This window comes from Triticum aestivum, chromosome 3A (genome assembly GCF_018294505.1).
Source record: "Triticum aestivum cultivar Chinese Spring chromosome 3A, IWGSC CS RefSeq v2.1, whole genome shotgun sequence".
In the NCBI taxonomy this organism is placed as follows: domain Eukaryota; kingdom Viridiplantae; phylum Streptophyta; class Magnoliopsida; order Poales; family Poaceae; genus Triticum; species Triticum aestivum.
This window is the reverse complement of record NC_057800.1, coordinates 680744891-680766627: the sequence shown is the minus strand read 5'-3', so window position 1 is coordinate 680766627 and position 21737 is coordinate 680744891.

Genomic DNA, 21737 nt, shown 5'->3' with positions numbered 1-21737 from the left:
TTGAAGGCCAAGCTCACCGTTGAAGAAGAAGAAGAGGAAGAAGAGGAGAGCAACCCCGAAGATACGAAGTATGCATATCATGAACACATGGCACTTGCTTCAAGGCAATTTTGGAGCAAGAAAAACTCGAGGCCAAACTTTAGCAAAAACAACTCAAGTGGCACGAAGAGCAAGCAACGTGTAAGGACTTGCTACAATTGCGGCAACGTGAGTAATTTTGTTGCGGAATGCCCATATGAGAAGAGGAAAGACAATGGTGGCAAGCTCATCCGAAAGGACAAGGCCAAGTCGTTCCCCAACAAGAGCAACTTCACCAAGAAGACTCCTCCCAAGGCATTGTTGGTACAAGAAGAGTACAATGAGGATGACGATGATGATGAAAGTGATGAGTCGGTTGCCATGGACTCCGTTGCCATTGCGACGACTCCACGGGTATCTCTCTTCGACTCACCCAATGAGAGCATCACCGCTAAGTGCCTCATGGCTAAAGCCACCAACAAGGTAACCTCCAACATCAAAACTACCATCATTAATCATCCTTCTCCGGCGGATAGCATTAATGAACTTGATGAAGATAATGTGGAGGCTAATGAGTTTGAGGCCTTTATGGGCAAACTCAAGGGAAAATCCAAGAAGCACTTTGTTGCTCTCTTGGAACAACTTGGTGAAGCCAATGACATGATCGAGGCTCACGAAAACACCATCACTAAGATGGAAGGGCATAGTCGTGACTATGCCGATGAGATTTCGGATCTTTCCAATGCTCTTGAGGAAGAGCATGGTCTTCGTTTGGCTCTTGAGGAGTCACACAACGTTGATCATGCTAAGTTAAAGAAATATTATGATCATGTCCTCATTGTTTCTCGTGTGCTAAATTCCGAGAAGGCCAAACTTGGGGTTGATCTTGCTAGACTCAAAGAGGAGTTTGATATACTTGACAAGGCCCACAAGGCCTTGAAGGGTATTCACACTAGTCTCAAGGAGTCTCATGATCAACTCCAAGTGAAGCTAACTAAGGAGAAAGCGACTTTTCCTCATATGGTTTTAATTGACAATGCATATGCTACTAACCCGTGTTGTGAGCATATACATCTTGTTGAGGAAAATGCTAAATTGAAGGAGCAACTTGAGAGAGGTCTTGCGACTTGCATACAAGGCAAGAAGAACCTCAATGATCTCTTGATCAACCAAAGGGGAGTTGTGGCCAAGGAAGGGTTGGGTACGTGCCCGACTCCAAGAACAAGAAGAAGAATGACAAGACCAAAAGACCTCCTCCTCTCATGCAAACCTTTGTGAAGGAGGGAGAGAGTGCCTCCGAGGAGAAGAAAAAGAACACTGCAAAGGGCGGCAATGTCAAGAAGGGCAATGCCACCCCTCCCAACAAAGCCGGCGATTTTAACCCTTCTTATGTGTTATGCCGTGCTAGTGATGGGCATGTTTATGCCAAATTTGTTAGTTCTCTTCATGAGTACATTGAATGGTCTATTTGGGTTCCAAAGACCCTTGTTACTAACATCAAAGGACCCATTACAAAATGGGTACCTAAAACCAAGCATTGATCTCTTGTAGGTGTTTGCTTCCGGTGGTGGATCATGGTTGCTCGATAGCGGAGCTACAAATCATATGACCGGAATCAAGGACTTGGTGGTGGACGTGCACAAGGTTCCATCTATGCCCACCAATGTCGAGTGGGCTGACGCCTCATCTTCTAAGGTATTGGGACTTGGCAAGGTGGTCATCTCTCATGATCTCACGATCGAGAAGGTCATGCTTGTTGAGTCCCTTGCATACAATTTACTTTCGGTTTGTCAACTTGCAATCATGGGCTTTGCCACTTTTTTTGATATCGATACCGTGGCCCTCTTGTGGAGCAAGACTCTTAAAGTAGCTTTTGTTGGCATGTCGAGAACGGTCTATACGTGATTAAATTTTTGGAGCGACCCACTAAGATCGCGATGTGCCTAATGGCTAAAGTTGATGTGGGATGGCTTTGGCATCACCGTTTAGCCCATGTCAATATGAGATCTTTGCAAAGTCTCCTCAAGGGGGACCATGTCCGTGGACTAACGAATGCTAGTTTTGCTAAAGATCGTGCTTACAGTGCCTGTATCGAAGGAAAGCTACATGAGAAGGCTCACCCTCCCACGACTATCATTTATTTGAAGAGGCCTTTGGAGCTCCTTCACATGGATCTCTTTGGTCCTCCATCCTTCGATAGTCTAGGAGGTAGGAAGTATTGCTTGGTGATTGTGGATGACTACTCAAGGTACACGTAGGTGTATTTCTTCAAGAGGAAGAGCGAGACCCAACAAACCGTCATTGACTTTGCAAATGAAGCACAATGTCAACACAATGCAAAGATCTTGACAATAAGAAGTGACAACGGCACCAAGTTCAAGAACTACACCTTGGATGAATTTCTTAGTGATGAGGGAATCAAGCATCAATATTCCACACCATACACCCCTCAACAAAACGGTGTTGCGGAGAGGAAGAACCGGACGTTCATGGATGCGAGAAGGACCATGATGGCAGAGTTCAAGTCTCCGTACAACTTTTGGGCCGAAGCCATCAACACCGCGTGTCATGCATCCAATCGGCTCTACCTTCGCAAGGGCTTGAACAAGACTCCATATGAGATACTCACCGGTAACAAGCCCAATCTCAAGTACTTCCGGGTATTCGGGTGTAAGTGTTTCATTCTCAAGAAAGGTGTTCGGTTGTCTAAATTTGAGGCTAGAGCTTATGAGGGCATATTTGTTGGTTATGCTACAAAACTCTCATGCTTACCTTGTCCTCAATAAATCCATGGGACTTATTGAGGAGACGTGTAACGTGGAGTTTGATGAGAATAACGGCTCCCAAGTGGAGCAAAGTGGCACTTGTGATGTAGGTGAAGAAATTCCTCCCCAAGCCATAAGAAGAATGGGTGTTGGCTTTATCCTACCCATTGAGGAACCCCTTGTGGCCGAAGGAGAAGGACAAAGCTCCACTCAAGTGGAGCCATCACCAACCCAAGGCCCACACGCTTCCGAAGAACAACATGAAGGCCCTCATCCTCAAGAACATGACCAAGGGCAAGATCACACTCAAGACAGTGTTGACACATCAAGTGATGCCCAAGGTCAAGTTCTCTCCTCCGAGCAAGTTCAAGAACAAGAACAAGCCCAAGACTACGCTCAAGATGATCAAGTGACCAATCCTCATCTCACCCCCGAGGAGGAATTAGAGCGCCGTGCCGCCAAGGTTGCTTCCAAGCTCTCCACCAAGGATCATCTCATGACGAATGTGCTTGGAAGCTTAAGAAAGGGGGTAAGCACTCGTAGACAATTAGCAAATTATTGTGAGCATCACGCGTTTGTCTCTTGTGTGGAACCCCACAAGGTCTATGAAGCGCTAGAAGATCCGGATTGGCTCAATGCCATGCATGAAGAACTCAACAACTTCGAGCGCAACAAAGTGTGGAGATTGGTGCCAAGACCGACCGGGAATCACAATGTCATAGGAACCAAGTGGATATTTAAGAACAAGCAAGATGCCCATGGGATTATCATTCGCAACAAGGCTCGTTTGGTAGCACAAGGCTACTCCCATGCCGAGGGTATCGACTACGGTGAAACCTTTGCTCCCGTTGCTCGTCTTGAATCTATTCACATGTTGATTGCATATGCTTATCATCATAACTTTAAGTTACAACAAATGGATGTGAAGAGTGCTTTTCTTAATGGTCCTATTAATGAGTTGGTTTACGTCAAGCAACCCCCCGGGTTTGAGGATCCCTACTTTCCTGATCATGTGTATCAACTTGATAAGGCACTCTATGGCCTTAGACAAGCCCCACGTGCGTGGTATGACCACCTTACCGAGTTGTTACAAGACCGTGGTTTTGAAGTTGGGCTAATCAACCCCACTCTTTTTACTAAGAAGGTCAAAGGGGAGTTGTTTGTGTGCCAATTATACGTTGATGATATTATCTTTGGTTCTCCTAACAAATCTTTCAATGAGGAATTTGCCGCTCTCATGACCTCAAAGTTCGAGATGTCCTCCATGGGAGAGTTGAAGTTCTTTCTAGGGTTTGAAGTGAAGCAAAGAAGAGAAGGAACCTTCATCAATCAATCCAAATACACTCAAGACATGCTCAGGAGATTCAAGCTAAGTGACGTCAAGCCGGCTTCCACTCCAATGCCCACTAAGTGCCAACTTGACTTAGATCCCAATGTAAAGTGGTGGATCAAAAGGTATATCGTTCCATGATTGGATCCTTGCTTTACCTTTGTGCATCTAGACCGGACATCATGTTGAGTGTGGGAATTTGTGCACGGTTTCAAGCCGCACCTAAGGAAAGTCACTATGTGGCGGTCAAACGAATCTTTCGATATTTGGCTCATACCCCAAACTTTGGCTTATGGTACCCAAGAGGATCAAACTTCAAGCTTGTAGGGTACTCGGATTCCGATTGGGCAGGAGACAAAGTGGATAGGAAGTCCACTTCCGGAGGGTGCCAATTCCTTGGTTGCTCTTTGGTAAGTTGGTCTTCCAAAAAGCAAACTTGTGTGTCTCTCTCGTCCACTGAGGCAGAGTATGTTGCCGCCGGTAGTTGTTGTGCACAACTCCTATGGATGAGGCAAACTTTAAAGGATTATGGTGTCACTTGTGACAAAGTGCCTCTTTGGTGTGACAATTAAAGTGCCATTAAGATCTCTCTCAAACCGGTGCAACACTTCAAGACAAAGCATATTGAGATTCGATATCACTTCATCTGGGATCACATTAGGCGAGGAGAGATCGAGCTCAACTATGTCAACACTCATGACAACCTTGCAGATATTTTCACGAAGCCCTTGGATGAAGCAAGATTTTGCGAGTTAAGGCATGAGCTAAATATCATTGATTCGAGCAATGTGGCTTGAAACCTTGCACACCCCACCATGCTCAATTTGCTGTCTAGTTTAGGTATAGGCACGGACATAGGGGGAGTGTTGTTCTCTCAATGAACTCTCCCTCCCCCCATTATGCATAAATTGATCAAGTCTTTCACTTTAGCCATTGTTGATGGTACTTGTGTTTCAAAGACGAGTTTTGGTCATGGGCCCAAGGTTAAAATCTTTGCGGCGCCATACCTCTTGACTCAAACGTAGGTGGCCTCGGCCACCGCCCTCTTTTGAAGAGGTGTGTCTTGGCCGTGTGCTGGTGTGCTCTCTTTTCTTGCCGTTCTTGTCTTTTCTTCGAGCAAAAGCCATGTTGTTTGGTTGCCGCAGCATGCTGGGCGGTACTACCACTGGTGGTGCGCGGTACTACCGCTCATAAGCGGTAGTACCGCCCCCAGCATGGTACTACCGCCGAGGGACGGGACCAGGGGGTTATATCGGGGTAGGGGGAGGTTTCTTCTCCCCCATACCCATTCTCTTCGCCCCCTCTTTCCTCTTCCTCTCTCCAGCCTCAACTCACCGCGATAGGGCTCCGGCGGATCTCCATCTATGGGGCATCCCTCTCCATTTCCTTTGGTGGAGTCGATCCCCACCCCGTTCTCTTGCCATGGATGCCGGTATTGCCCCCGTTCCTTGTCTCCTTTTGTCTCATTTTCAGATCTTGTTTCTTAGGGGCAATGGTGGTAGAATCTCTAGATTTTTGGCTAAATCTAGGCTTGAGTTGGTTGGATAAGGCAACTAGACTATCTCAATTAGAGTTTGGTAGGAATATTTTTGAATTTGGCAGGCCGGTAGTGCCGGATCTGACCACGGTAGTAGGAAACCGCTGTTTCTTTGCCTCGTGCTGTAGGAAACTGCTATTTCTCCGCCTCGAGCAGTACTACCGCTCTCGTTGGAGCGGTACTACCGCTTGACCTCGAGCGGTACTGCCGCTCTCTTTGCGGCGGTACTACCGCTTGGGCGGTACTACCGCGAGCATGTCACGGTACTACCGCTGCATGCCAAATTCCTTCATATTCCTGCCTTACCTTGATCCTTTTTTTGTGTTTGTTGGCTTATGCTCGTTCTTTCTGGTTGTTTTGCGTGTTCTTGTGTTTGGCTCCAGGTGATGACCATTCTGAGCATCAAGCTCGCCGTATCAACCCCGGGCGTGCAACATCAAAATGCTACCGCACCTCTGAGCCAGCCGGTGGTTCCTCGAGCACCCAACCGCCTCCAGCAAGTGCATCCGCAAGTGTTCCTCCACCTCCTCAGCAATCGAAGAGATCCGCTAACAAGCCAAAGGGGAAGACTATGACTGAGATGACCAACAAGGAGTTTTGGGAAAAGCGTCGCCGCAATCCCTATGAGGTGGACCAAGAACCCACTTTGGTCAACCGCCCGTTCTGGAACCGATTTTAGTTTGCCATCTATTTTGATGTGATCAAGGCCAAGAAGAATCTCTTTGTTGATGTTCGCTCCATTGACACTGATGCTATGGAGAAGGACCCGGAGTACTTTGGCGAAGCCCTTCAGATGTGCACTCAGCTGAACATTCTCAGGATCATGCAATTCAACAAGGATTTCGATGCAGATTTGGTGGCCCAATTCTTTGACACCATTCATCTTGGGACATATGTCGACAGAACTCTGACATGGATGACCAATGGCAAGCTGCTTTCTGTCAAGTGGAAGGCTTTCATGGAGTTACTTGATGTGGTGGATCACGGGCTTGAGACTCCAGTCAGTTTCCGCCCTCACCGCAATGATACGTCCACCCACAAGCAAGCCCTTTGGCCCTACTGCACTGTGAAAGTTCACCCAGTGACTGAGAAGAAAACCTATGAGTTGTCTTTGTATCTGGACATTCTTCATCGTATCTTCCGTGAGACTCTCTTTCCTCGCATCGGGAATCTGGATATGGTCCACTCTTATCTCGTGGACATGCTTCTGTTCTGTCAGCATGAGAAGGAAGCAAACACTGGAGAGAGAGCCTGGATATTTCTCATGTCATGTGGTCTGAACTTCTCTCTACCATGTCTGAGCGCAAGTGCCCGATATATGGTCCATTCATCATGAGGCTCATTGAGAGGGCATGGGCACATATGTATCCCAGAGTGTTGCTAGAAACTGGAGACTTGGTTTCTCATGAGATCAAGTGTCTGAGGAAGAAGGACAATTGGGTCACCCCAGCGCCTCAAACAGGGGGTCTGTCTGCTGCAGCTGCTGCCATGGGGACCGAGGGTGGGTCTGCCACTGATGATCACGAGGAGGACTTTGGGCCCTCTAGTACAGAACCGTCATGGGCACATAAGCTTAAACGCAAGATGAAGAAGCTCTTCTGCATGGAGTCTCATGGTCAGTACATGACTCATGTGGCGGAGAAGCATGCCAGGATACGCCACAAGGAGCTCATGCGTCAGATTGGAGCGACAGTTGCCAGTGGTTCTGAGGGTCAGATCACTGAAGAGGAGGAATGGATTCATCAGCATTGCCCTTGGACCGACTCCGATGCCGAGCAGTTTTCGACCCACGATGGAGATGCAGACGATCACGCTGAGATGTGATGTTCGAGATCCTCATCTTCCCATCACCTGGAGTCGTAGCGTCACTCTTTGCCCTTTTTGGTGTCTCGCTGCCAAAGGGGGAGACTGTGTAGGGATTTGTGTTGGTTCTTGTTGCCGTGTTTTGAGTGTGTGTGTCGTCTTGTGTTTTCTGTTATCTCGGTCTCTTTGTTTGGTTTGGTTTGGTGCCTGTGAGACCTAAGTTCTAGACATATGGTGTGAGACATATGCTCCCTATCGCTACCTTATTACTTATGTCTATTTAGTACTGTAGTTTATTATGAGTTGCATGCTTGTCCTGTTTTATACTCTTCTCTCATATATCTTGTGCTTAGAATTGTTGGACTATAAAATATAGGGGGAGTGTTGATCCGTATGTGTGTGTCTTGCTTTCCGAATGCTCCTCTAACTAGGTGCACACATTCTGGGGGAGACCGTCTATATTTCGTAGTTCTTAGTTTTCTTACATTTATTTCTTTTCCTTGCGCAAATCCCTAGTTGTCATCAATCCACCAAAAAGGGGGAGATTGTTACGGCATATCTCTCTCAAGGTAGTTTTGGTGATTGATGACAACATGTTTGCGGACTAATCATGTGCTTTGAATAGTTCACAGATTCACCCCTGGCACGAGACGTTTTCTTCCCTTCGGAGTGTCTTTCAAGACGGTGTAGCTCTTTCGTTTCTCTCTTGGTGGACTAGTTGCATAGAGGGCACCGTACTATCAAGAGGGGGTCCGCTGGGGTATTGCATGGGTGGAATCAACACGTACACATCAGCTTCTCACCCTCCGAGCTTGTCCATTCCATTGAAGAGATCTCTCCGCTTTTCTTTGTCCTGTCTGGGTCCCAGCGGTAGTACCACGCAACCCAGCCGTAGTACCGCTGAGGAGCCACAAGCGGTAGTACCACTCCATAGCGGTAGTACCGCCCGTGACTCCACAGCAGTAGTACCGCTGGGGTGCCTGGCACCACCGCCTCGTCCTCAGCCTCTTTGGAGAGATTCTCTCTCTCTTCAGTGTCCCAGCGGTAGTACCGCACTACCAGCGGTAGTACGGCCGAAGGGTCACAAGCGGCAGTTCCGCTCCACAGCGGTAGTACCGCCCATGACCCCGCTGCCGTAGTACCGCTGGGCTGTCTGGCTCCTACCGCCTCGACTCGAGGGGTCTTTTTCTCGTGTCGGGTTTTGCGGCACTAGTTGCGGTTGTAGAGGCGGTAGTACTGTTTCAGGAGCGGTAGTAACGCCCTAGCACCCCGGTAGTACCGTGGTGGGTCCTATTCCCTACTAGTCTCCTCTACGCAGTAGTGCCGCTAGCTGGTGCGGCAGTACCGCTGACCTAGCGGTAGTACCGCCCCCTCTTAGCGGTAGTACCGCCCTGTGCGGGGCTGGTTGGTGAGGGGCAACGGTTGGATTGTTGCCCCCACTATAAAAATGGGTCCCCTTCTTCCCTTTAACCTATCTCTTCCCCCTCAAGCTCCATTTATTGCTCAAGATCCATTAAATGCTCCAAGCTCCACTTTCGCCCGATCTATCTCTCTAGCCAGTCAAACTTGTTGATTTGCTCGGGAGTGGTTGAGAAGGCCCCGATCTACACTTCCACCAAGGGATTTTCGATTTCCCCACTCATCCCTAGCGGATCTTGTTACTCTTGGGTGTTTGAGCACCCTAGACGGTTGAGGTCACCATGGAGCCATAGTCCATTGTGGTGAAGCTTCGTGGTTTTGTTGGGAGCCTCCGATTAAGTTGTGGAGATTGCCCCAACCTTGTTTGTAAAGGTTCGGTTGCCGCCTTCAAGGGCACCAATAGTGGAATCATGACATCTCGCATTGTGTGAGGGCGTGAGGAGAATACGGTGGCCCTAGTGGCTTCTTGGGGAGCATTGTGCCTCCACACCGCTCTAACAGAGACGTACTTCCCCTCAAAAGGAAGGAACTTCGGTAACACATCCTCGTCTTCACCGGATCCACTCTTGGTTATCTCTTACCTTTACTTGTGCAAGCTCTTTAGTGTTACTTCTCTTGCTTGCTTGTATGCTTGTTGTTATTGCATCATATAGGTTGCTCACCTAGTTGCACATCTAGACAACCTACTTTGATGCAAAGTTTAATTTGGTAAAGAAAAGTAAAAATTGGTAGTTGCCTATTCACCCCCCTCTAGTCAACCATATCGATCCTTTCAGCATCTAAGATGAAGGAGGACGCCATATTCTCATGTATGTAAGAATATCATGTGCTACCACACCTTAGATGCTTTGGTGATACAACCTCTTCGGAGCCTTTGAATTTGTGACCCAGCAACTCCTCGGTGGTTCGAATGTTTTTTTGCAGAAAACCCCCAAAGAGTTCGGCCACTGCTTAGAAGCACAAAGACTGTTCAGATGCCATTGGATCTCAGATCAAATGACCTCGAAGCTCGTATCACCGTAGCATCCAAGCTGCGAGAGCACCTGATGGGATAATATGAGGTGCTTCCGCACCATATATTCTATGGTGATACGAGTTCACGGAGATCTAACGGCTCACAGTAGGAGGTTTGAATGTTTTTGCAATATACGCCTGAGAGAGTTTGGGAATTGCGCAGAAAGTACAAGTACTACACATGTGGCATCTGATCACAGATCATATGACCTAGATGCTCGTATCACCATAGCGGCTAATTAAGCTACGAGGAGCACCTAATATGAGCAACGGGGAGCCGTTGGATCCAAGATGCAGCGGCACACACGAGGCCTGAATGTTTTATTTGCAAAAAAACCTTGGAGAGTTTGGAAATTGCGCATAATTACAAAGACTACTCCCAAGCCATTGGATCTCAGTTCCAACAATGTAAAAACTCATATCACCATAGCATCTAAGCTGCAGGGTGGATGTGATATTCTATGCCGCTATCATTTTTGTTCGTAAACTTGAAAAATACGTGTAACTCGTGCCTTTACTTGTCTAACTGCGCAAAGTGTTTGTTCAAAAAAACCATCCTACACTGAAATATCGAAACAACACACGGGGGTCCCACTTGTCATTGATCAAATTTGGACCTTAAACCAACAAATCTGAAAGACAAGATTCGAACTGGCAACCTGGACTACAAAGCGTAAGTCGATAGCGTGAAACAACAACAGTTGTTGCCTTTGTCCCATAACTTGATTTTATACAATATTACATTGAGTAGAGTAGAGGGAGTGCCTCGTCAACACGTGCATGACCGTTGACTCACTTACTGGTGGGTCCCAAGTCTGCGATCTCTCTCTCCTCTACATCGTCTAACCTTTAGACGCACGGGCACACATGAAGAGCGGCGCTAGCTTGCCATGGTGTTATTATAACTAAAAAAGCTTGGAAAATAGAAGAATCGCCTAGAACAAGAGATGTTGTGGCTGGTCGAGACGGAGCTAACCACACCTATCCTCTGTGCCATGTTAGCATGATGTAGCTGTGTGGCTAGTGAGGTGTTTTCGACCGACTGGCTGGGTCCCGAGGTCGAACCATAGGTACTACGTCTGATACAGTATATTTTTACAAGCACATTTTTCCTTCGTGCCGAGACATGGCACACCCTATCGCGCGGTTTCGGGGTCCTCCCGGGTGGTGCATGCATATATTCTTCCTTGCCGAGACATGGTACGCCCTACCACGTGTTTTCTGGGTCCTCCTCGGTCATACCGCCAAAGCAAGTAAATGAGTCGTCAAATCACGAAATACCACCTTTCCTGCCGAGTACATCAGTGAAGCACAGTGGCTAGCTAGTTGGGCTAGTGCGACCGATTAGCGAGGCCGCCGCCACATTTGTTTTTTCACCTCTTTTTTATCTCCTTGCCGGCAAGTAAATTTAAATACCCACCGAGGCGTTGATGTGGTGTTTGGGTGTGGCATGATTTTTAATTGTTTGATTGACGGGAGAGGTGCGGTAGGATTTTTATTTTTTTAATGGACGGGAGCAGGCGCGGCAGCAATTAGTCAAGATGACTCCGCCTGTAAAACCCACTGCTCCCTGATCTGAGAAGTCGTTGACTGGTGTTTTCCCATGGTGAAAACCAAAAGATTCCCTGCTCCTCGGCTGGCTCCCTCCGCCTTCCCGTAGATTGCATTGCCTTCCAGCCATTTCGCCCCTTTGCTTCCTCTCCCCATTGCTTCTACTTGGTGCCATGGCGGCGCAGCAGATCACGAAGTCTGAGGTGAGGCGCCTGACACATGAGCTCCAGGCCAAGGATGCAGAGCTCAGGGTGAAGGATGTGGAGTTCCATGAGCTCAAGGAGGAGAGGAGTGCCATGCTCCTCCGTTATGTGCGGGAGTTCACGGAGCTTCAAAAGCAGTAGGCGTCCACCACAAAGATGCTCGAGGCGTCGGCGGCGTTGCTGCAGAAAGCGGGAGATGCGATAGGCCGTCAGGGGAGCCGGCTAGAGCGCGAGCGGGCCGATTGTGACTATGTCTAGGATCGCCTCAGCCACTTGGTGGACCAAGTTGCCACACACGTGTTTTGGTTGCACGATGCCTACCGTCGTGCCAGCGCGACCATGATGGCCGTCGAGCTAAACCCGTTCGACCACCCCATCAACTTCAACGAGCTGCTGCTTCCTGACCTAGTCTCCTTCTTCACCTATATCTCTAAGGAGCTGAGCTGTCTCCGTGCGATGATGGGGGTGGACACCAACATCATGTGCCTTGAGAAGCAGAGGGACTTCGGTGGTGTTTAGGCGTCCTCTGCATGGGCATGTCCATGTCTCGGTGCGACATGACCGTTGGATCAAACTCAGACGATGCAGATCCGTCACTGTAGCACAAAGCGTGTGGGTGTGTTTGGTTGCATTCTCATCTCAATATAGTTGTTCCTTCTTCATGTATTTGTGTTAACCTACTAGTGTGGACTCATGCACCCTTCATGCACTCTGCCAAACACCCAAAAGTGGGTCGAGAAGGGAACTTTTGCTCCCATCTCGTGTACCCTTCATACACCCTGCCTAACACTAATTCATGCCTCATATGGTTCATGTTTCGTGGAGTACTGTAGCACCATAATCTCCATGCGATGTAGACCTAGTTATGTTAACATAGATCTCACCGTTCATTCTCGGCCAGACAGTCAAAAAAGCGGTACTATGTTACATTATTGTTCACATAGTTGACATACGCACAACATCATTTGTTATCGTCATATCTTACTACACTAGCGGCAAGATTATGTAGTACTGACGTATGAACCACTGCACATGCCTAGTAGTAGGAGCACCGTGTATGTTCAAGTGGCTGCCGTGTTTCGCACTCCTCCGTCGTAAGAGTGGAAACGCTTGATGTAATCTTTTTTCTTCAGAAAAATAGTGGACACGCTCTACCGTGCGGATCCTCCTCGAAGGTCGTCGGGAAACCTTGCTACTCACTTTCACTGACGTGTGGGATAGCCAGCATCAGGTCCACCAGCCATGCACTAAATTACTCCGTAGTAGAGTGCCCAACTGCACGGTAGACTACCCGATCAAAGCGCCGCAGTAATGCCCAATGAGCCGTCAAATCACAAAACCCCCTTGACGGTGTCCTGGACTAGGGGGTACTCACCACGTCATCTCCCGATCTGTTAGATTGGGCCGAGGACCCCCATGGCTGTATACTCATGGGCCAGTTCGGACAGCTGCCGCATACATGGAAGATTCTACAAGACTTGGTGATCAAGACAAGGACTCCTCCCCACCGGCGTATTCGGCTAGGACTCTTGTTATCCTAGGCCTCTGGTGCATTATATAAACCGAGGCCAGGCTAGTCGATAGATCATATACATACAATCATACCATAGGCTTGCTTCTAGGGTTTAGCCTCTCTGATCTCGTGGTAGATCTACTCTTGTACTACCCATATCATCAATATTAATCAAGCAGGACGTAGGGTTTTACCTCCATCAAGAGGGCCCGAACCTGGGTAAAACATCGTGTTCCCTGCCTCCTGTTACCATCCGCCTTAGACGCATAGTTTGGGACCCCCTACCCGAGATCCGCCGGTTTTGACACCGAGATTGGTGCTTTCATTGAGAGTTACACTATGTAATCGGCAAAATGATCGATGGCTCATCTGCAGGTCAACTGCGATGCCGGCATCTTCGTCGCCGGCTCGACTGGTCACCTTGTCTCGACCGAGGACCGTGCTTCATCTCCGATCGTCATGTTCGGACAAGGGCCTTCATCAACATCAACTCTGATCTCTATCAATATCACGGAGGAATCATCCATGGAGCTCGGGGGCTCAATGTCAACATTGCCCTCGGGCGACCGTGCTGTTTCTTTGAACAGGAAACTTGTATCTGCTGCCACCACCTCTTAGAGCGTCGCTTTGACGATCCCTTTGGTGGAATTGTGCGGAATTGAGTCTACAACAACCCTGGAAAATTTCGTCGAGTTCCGATAAAGGAATCTCTGGCAATCCACGATATACCGAAGCCTTGTCAAATCTGGACGGGAATCTGGATAAGTTTAGGGCGTGGTGTCCAGCTTCTAGCTCGGACGTCCTTTGGAAGATCCAACCATTGATCGGCTGAGGAATTCCTATATCTACCACCGCTCAAAATTTCAGCTCGATCCGACCGTCCAAACTCCGGGAACCTTCTGATTAGTGCATCACTTTTCGGATCTGTTTTCTGCGCGAAAACGAATCCGACCCGAGTTCGTCTTTTTTATGAACGGGATTTCGGACATCCCTTTTGAAGGAAGTTTTGTATGGGGTATTGTGTTTTGTTCCCGAACACATCCCACTAACTTTAAGATCTTTTGAACATGATCTTCAACATCATGCTGGTGTCAGACCAGTCCGGCAATATTGCTCCATGGCTGTCGACCTGCGCTAGGCACGTCGTCACTTTGTTGAGCTGAGCTCAACTTCTTCGGATCATCATCTTGGCAGGCCGAACAAGAGTCCAACATCGCGAAGGATAAATGATCACCAACGTCGCCGCCCCACGGATTACACGGAGCGGGCGTACCGGCATCCCTGCATAGTCGCTTCTTCAAGCCGGCATCGACCACATCACGATCTGCATCGGCAGGGCCGCACTATTGCTTCTTCAAGCTGGTGTCCATCACACCGACCTACTTCGTCTCATCGGCTGACATCGAGGCTTTGACATCTCGGTTGGATCAGGGGCTTCGCCATCTCTTCATCAACCTACTCCGGACACTTCGGCGTCAGTAGCCGACCAGTTCCGTCACGTTAGTTGGACCGAGGGCTTTGCCTCGGCGAGCCAACCTTTGCCAGCATTGCCATGCCGTCGTTTTATTGCCCATCAGGCAATGGGTGTGCGGATCGAGTCCCAATTTTGGGAATTACCTTCCTTCGGATTGGTACAACAAATAAACCAGGTGCTATTAATCCCAGTATTTTTTGCTTGTTTGGGTTCATTTTTCCCAAGGAATTATTACTCTGGTTTGTCCATCATATGTACACATGTCTATCAAATGGTGGCCGCATTAACGACAGTCGCATGGTGGTTCGGTCAGTTTCCGTACATAGTCCGGCGAACGCCGCATCCGGAGCTCGGACTGACCTGTGAATTCATGCTTTGCCACACCTTTACCGTATCACGACGACGCCCTGCATCGACATTGACTTCGGCGCCAGGCCATATTTCTTTTATTACTCACTTTGCATAAATTATTTGTTATGCAACAGTTTACTATTATTATTATTACTATTATCTCCGGTTTGCACTATTTTTTGTGCACAGGAAAATGATCCGAGGACTTCGTCGTCACTCTGCCGGTCTGCATTGACCGTGCTATGTCACCACTTCGGCGTGTCGAGCTCTCCGCTCCGCCACCTCGGGACCGGCTCGGGGGATGGAACCTTGTCCCGCATCAAGCTCAGACCGCGTCATCAATGTCGAACACATTAACCAGCTAAGTCGCTTTCATGCTCAAAGTTTTAATTTTAACTTGTGTTCGGTTCGACCAAGCATTATACTTTTTTGGAAAAAAGTTGCTTGTAAAAAATTTCCTTGCCCAAACTTTGTTTGTGGCACACATATTCAAATACGCCGTTTATTTGGGGGCTTCCTTTATGAAGCTTTTCCTCTTGCATATGATTATACTTGTACGGCTTCGTTCCTTGTTCGTGTATTACGCCACAATATGCACCATATTGACTTAAGCGATTTGCAAGCTGGGTTGCCTGGCTCCTGTGCTTACCCCTATGTTCCCGATTGTTCGGCTAGGGAGTAAAGGGAGCACCTCTGTGATTGTCACGACCGGGTCTCCGAGCTCTGACCTCAAACTGGGTGAAGCCGAAAGCTAGCGCTCTTATTGTTTTCAATCATGGTCGGCACAATGGAACTCATGAGTACAAAAAATCTATTGCACAAGTCTCATAGCAATAATAAGCACCAAAGAAAGGTATCGGTGGGGGTACTATTTTCTTCGAAGATGCTTCTTACACTTCGTCTGTAATATAGCATAAGTTCCCTGAGCGCGCTTTGTCTGTTACAGCCTTATGGCCCGGTTGCCTGGTTATCGGAAACACTGTCGATATTCTCGACAGGTGGAGTACATACACTTTTCGGTCCTTGACCGAAGAGGGAGAAGCCGACGGTTGGTTAAGACGCGTTTAAAGTTCGGTTGAACAAAGATATGATATAAGTACTTCGGTACATACAATCATTATACATAAAATTCTTTTACCCAAGTCACTTGGGGGCTCTTAAAATTTATATGAGCTATTTTATAGTAAATGTGTTTTCTTCTTGGTCGTTGCAAAGTCTTTTTCTATCGCTCCTTTTTCGACATGAGTGTGTGATCAATAGCCAGATAACCCATTTTCTCTCTAGTGACCGCTCGAGTTTAGTTCGCCAAACTGGTCTAACAAGAAGCACTCCGCCTTCGGGATAGGAGGCTGCAGCCCTAGGCTGACCCGCTTGAAGTCTTGAGATCGGATGTGTAATATTAATGCACGACAGAAGCACAATTTTTCCCCAATTTTCGTATTGGCACCGAACACTTGATCTTGTTCGGACATCAAGTTTTTACTGAGGTTTTTTCTGGTTTTCCAAGCTTATGGCACTTTTAAACTATTTGTGTGTTTCCAGCACAAGTCTCATAGTGCAATGCCGGACACCATTATAGATTCGACAAAAACATTCTCGGATCTCACTATATATGCATTGGTTTCGAATTGTGTCTTCGGTCAATAGTTGGGTTGCTCGGCTCCTGCACTTGCTTCCTACGTTCCGCTTTGTTCGGCTAGGCGTGCAAAGGGAGAACCACTGCGATTGTGCTTCCAGCTCACATGGTTAAGCACCTCAGTAGAGAAAGCCGAAAACTGACTGTCACAATAAGCGTAAACTGGTCAGCGATCCGATGACTGTGTTAAATGACGGGCCATTCATAACAATGGCCGAAGTGTTTACGGCTTGACCTCGACTGTCGGCGAACACTACTGGGGGCTATTAACTGGCCTCCCAAACTAAATCCTCGATATTTTGCTCTTACATTAGAGCTGAGGTTTCATGCTCATGCTTAGCATGACAACCCAAAGGAAGGAACCGATAGCGGGACTATTTTCTTTGGAAGACATTTCTTATTAAACAGTAATATAACATATCTCTCTGTGTACCTTTGCTTATAAAACCGTATGGTCAGATTGCCTTGTTTGTCATAAATCTTTGCCCTCATAAAGGCTTTATAAAGTAGGATAAACACTCCTCGGCTACTGGCCGAGGAGGTGGAAGCCGGTGGTCGGTCAACAAAGTTTTGTACAATGCGGATCCGAGCATTAATGACGTAAAGTACTTGGATACATAGAGTCATTACACATAATTTGTGATTTTACTATGGATATTAATCCTTAATTCGGCCACCCATGCCCGCATTAAGGCTCGGGGGCTACTGGGCTTCGGGCTTATTATTTACAAATATTAAAGGGGCACATCGATCCCCTGATCTGGTGTTGCCACCCGACCAGTGTCTTGGGGGCTACTGCATTGCCTGTCCAATGCAGAAAATTTTATGTGCAATATAGTTTCTGAGGAGATTTTGATCCTCAGGTTGGTCGGCCGCACCCAACCTGAGTCTCGAGGACTAAGCACACCGCTTTTAGTGTCCCGAAGTATTCTGCCGAGCTAGGACTTGATCCTTAGGCCGATTTTGCAAAGCAACCTGAGTCTCAGCGGCTACTGGGATCAGCGGTCTTACGTCATCCTTCAGGTGCATCTCGGGTTTTAGATTGATACCCACCTTGAGGGCTACTGGCTATATATCTCAGCAGAGAATAAATTTCACCAATCAAAAATATTGACAAAAATCGGCCCACATTCGGGGTGGTGCACCACCTCGGAAGTAGTCCGGCATAAAGCTCGGGCGCTAGTGGCTGGCTCCATGTAGGGCATTTCCGGCATTAAGCTCGGCTAAACTCCTTCAAACTTCTTTGAACCAAGGTGATTTACAACACCTCAGATACAGTCTGGCGTTGGAGCTCGGATACAGTCCGGCGTTGGAGCTCAGATACAGTCCGGCGTTGGAGCTCGGATAGATAGTCCGGCGTTGGAGCTCGGATACATTCCAGCGTTAGAGCTCGGAAGCAGTCCGGCGTTGGTGCTTGGCTGCAAAAGATACCTCGAATGCAGTCCGGCGTTGGAGCTCGGACGCAAGTGGATGCTGCCGCCCGGGAACAATTTCAAACCCGAGGTGTTGCATAAAAATAACAAGGCATTGATAAAGGCCGGAAACTTATAGGGGCTCCTCGGATACCCGATGTGTAAACTCTTTGAATGCATTTTGGCAATCCTCAAGATCGAAGATGGGAAGATTTGTTGAACTAGTTTCCAAGACCGACAACCGAAGATGAAGAACAGTTCGGAAGAATCGAGGAGTGTCTCTAACTTGAATACCGGTTCAGGGGGCTACTGACGGTGTCCTGGACTAGGGGGTACTCACCATGTCATCTCCCGATCTGTTAGATTGGGCCGAGGACCCCCATGGCCGTATACTCATGGGCCAGTTCGGACAGCTGCTGCATACATGGAAGATTCTACAAGACTTGGTGATCAAGACAAGGACTCCTCCCCACCGGCGTATTCGGCTAGGACTCTTGTTATCCTAGGCCTCTGGTGCATTATATAAACCGAGGCCAGGCTAGTCGATAGATCATATACATACAATCATACCATAGGCTAGCTTCTAGGGTTTAGCCTCTCTGATCTTGTGGTAGATCTACTCTTGTACTACCCATATCATCAATATTAATCAAGCAGGACGTAGGGTTTTACCTCCATCAAGAGGGCCCGAACCTGGGTAAAACATCGTGTTCCCTGCCTTCTGTTACCATCCGCCTTAGATGCACAGTTCGGGACCCCCTACCCGAGATCCGCCGGTTTTGACACCGACACCCCTCCTTTCTAGCAGTAAGTTGGACGGACAAAGCAACCATCATTTCACTCTTCTCTCTCAGCTTCCTCTCTTGAAGAAAACCCCCACTCGCTTCTCCCTCATCTTGTTCCTCATTTCTTCAAGAAAACCCTGACTTGCTTCTGCCATTGTTCTTCTCTCCCAAAGAAGGAAAGGTGAGCGCATCAATGGTGTTGATTCTGGCCAAGGCCCGGTCTTGCAACCCCGAGACTGATCCTATAACTCCCTCTCTATTCTTATTTTTGGGTTTGTGATTATGGTTTCTTTTATTTTATTTCTATTTGATAGTTTCTTGATGGATGCTGGAGCACCGGCTGAAGTGATGTATAGGGCTCTGGCCAAAACCGTCGAGTCTCATGGTACGAAGAAGCGCAAGCACCCCTGTCGGTGTCAAAACCGGCGGATCTCGGGTAGGGGGTCCCGAACTGTGCGTCTAAGGCGGATGGTAACAGGAGGCAGGGGACACGATGTTTTACCCAGGTTCGGGCCCTCTTGATGGAGGTAAAACCCTACATCCTGCTTGATTTATTCTTGATGATATGAGTATTACAAGAGTTGATCTACCACGAGATCGGAGAGGCTAAACCCTAGAAGCTAGCCTGGTATGATTGTATGTTGTCCTACGGACTAAAACCCTCCGGTTTATATAGACACCAGAGGGGGCTAGGGTTACACAAGGTCAGTTACAAAGGAGGAGATATCCATATCCGTACTACCTAGCTTGCCTTCCACGCCAAGTAGAGTCCCATCCGGACATGAGACGAAGTCTTCAATCTTGTATCTTCATAGTCCAACAGTCCGGCCAAAGGATATAGTCCGGCTGTCCAGAGACCCCCTAATCCAGGACTCCCTCAGTAGCCCCTGAACCAGGCTTCAATGACGATGAGTCCGGCGCGCGGTATTGTCTTCGACATTGCAAGGCGGGTTCCTCCTCCGGATACACCACAGAAGAGTTCAAATAAAAGGATAGTGTCCGACCCTGCAAAATAAGTTCCACATACCACCATAGAGAGAATAATATTTCCACAAATCAAACCTGCTAACACGTTTTGGCAACATGACATTATGCCATGGCCCGGTGATTATTTGAATCGTTTCCTTTAACTAGCCCCGCACATAACGCGAGGCAGTTTCTTGACACGTCTTGTCAAAGCAGAGATCGTGTCCCCCTTATTATGGGATTCTCATCAATACGGGTGTGGGTTACCCAACCGCGCCATCAACTACGGTGATTGGGGGATAAGCGAGTTTTACCAGGCTAGTGGGGGCGCATAGTTTCGGCCGCCCTTATAAGGGGATAAGGTTTAACCTTTTTCTACCCACGCCTTGTTCCTCCTTGCTCACCCATTCTTGCGCACTCGAGCTCTAACGCCCAAGTCCACATCCTTCTCCTCAACCTTCTCCAAACATGTCCAGAGCGGGAGGCAAGTGGATGGCTTCCTCCGTCACGGAGGGTCACATCAAAAAGCTGCGCGGAGCCGGATACTTAGCCGCGAATATCGCGCATCGGCTGCCCGCTACGAGGCAGATCGTTCCTACCCCGGAACCTCACGAGAGGGTAGTTTTCCTCCACCACTTCCTCCGTGGACTGGGGTTTCCCCTCCATCCATTCGTCCGCGGTCGCATGTTCTACTACGGGCTGGACTTCCATGATCTGGCCCCGAACTTCATCCTCAACATTTTGGCGTTCATCGTCATGTGTGAGGCTTTCCTCCGCATCCGGCCCCACTTTGGCCTGTGGTTAAAGATCTTCAATATCATGCCGAAGGTGGTGGGAGGCCAACAAGCGGAATGCAGCGGAGCGATGGTGGGCAAGATGCCCAATGTTACATGACTTGAAGGCTCCTTCGTGGAGACCATAAAGGGGTGGCAATCGGCGTGGTTCTACATCACTGAGCCACGCGACACCAACTGGGTGGTGGCCCCCGAGTTTTGATCCAGAATCCCCACGTGGATCACCTCCTGGAAAGAGAAGGGCCTATCCTGGGGTTCATCGATGGAGCTGGACGGACTCCAGAAATGTATCCGGAATATGGCAAGCAAGAAGCTCAAGCTTGTCAACATAGTCCAGGTCAAGTTCTTCCGCCGGATCCTCCCGTGTCAACAACGGGATTTTAACTTATGGGAGTTCGACCCGGCCCGGCACCAAACTCTAAGCGAGCTCTTCGACACGACGCACAAGGACGTCTGGAGGGTGCTGTTCATGGTGCCGAGGTCCCTCCTTCTCTTACCGAGGACCGCAGGCTAAGCGCGAAGCACCTAGCGCATTCAGTGAGTTCTATACATCCGGTAGGATATTTATTTCCCCTAGCTTAACCATGTGCGGGGTCTGAGCTCCATGCCTTTGACAGGACTGGGTGGAGACGTCGGGGCAGATTAACTGTCTGGCCCCTCTGCCCGAAGACACTGCGGACGCTCTCCTGATGGAGATGCTGACTCCGGCTCCTTACAAGGTGCCGAAGAAGACCAAGAAGGGCAAGGGAACCCGAAAGAGTTCCCGGCGCCGGGTGGTATCGGACTCATCGTCCGATAACTCCGCGATGCACTCCTCCCCCAAAGACGAGGAGGAAGATGAAGATGCTCCCCCTTCAGTCGGGGGAGACAAGAAAAGGAAGGCCGCCCCGACCGGGGGGGGGGGGCAAAGGGTCCAAGAAGGGGAGGACCCTCCTTCCGAACTACTCCACCACTGCTGCCGAAGGCGAAGACGAGTGGCTGCTTAAGGCCAAGCCCCTGGCGAAGTCGTAAGTATTCAGATACCAGAGTAACTCATAGCATACCTTTGTCGCACTGCTTCCCCTAACGCCGAATATGATTATGTAGACTGCCCCAAGCCCGTATCGACGTATCTTCGTCGGGCGGCTCCTTGGACTCGTTGGATATGGATAGCGATCCACTTCCGA